The sequence below is a fragment of the Bison bison genome, unplaced genomic scaffold (assembly GCF_000754665.1).
Source record: "Bison bison bison isolate TAMUID 2011002044 unplaced genomic scaffold, Bison_UMD1.0 scf7180017864221, whole genome shotgun sequence".
Classification (NCBI taxonomy): domain Eukaryota; kingdom Metazoa; phylum Chordata; class Mammalia; order Artiodactyla; family Bovidae; genus Bison; species Bison bison.
Genome location: NW_011494793.1, coordinates 135631 through 136204, shown reverse-complemented (window position 1 = coordinate 136204; position 574 = coordinate 135631).

The window sequence follows — 574 nt, the reverse complement described above, 5'->3', positions numbered from 1 at the left end:
AAATAATATTTACTGGTCATCTTCCAAATCAAATCCAGGATAGGCGGAACCTTTGTGGCCTTTTTCCTAAGCCAGTGCATTGCCGTGTCTCTGCTCCCTGCAGGATAAAACTCCAAGTCCAGTAATTCATGCCCCCCTGCCCCAGCATGTGGACATGGTCCAGCCATGAATTTTCCTGCTTCATAGTTTATGTATACATAGACACCCCTGGTGACTCAGCGGTGAAGAATCCACCTGCCAATGCAGGAGACTGAGGTTTGATCCCTGGGTCAGGAAGATCCTCCGGAGAAGGAAATGGTAACCCACTCCAGTATTCTTGCCTGGACAATCCCATGGAGAGAGAAGCCTGGTGGGCTACAGTCCATGGGATCACAAAGAGTTGCACACAACTTAGTGACTGAACAACAACAACAATATATACATTATATATATATATATATAATATATATTACAGATATATAAAATTAGAGGATAGTTGCTTTACCAAGTTGTGTTGCTTCTGCTGTACAACATGAATCAGTCGTAACTATACATATATTTACACCCTCCCTCCCACCTTCACCCCACATGCCAC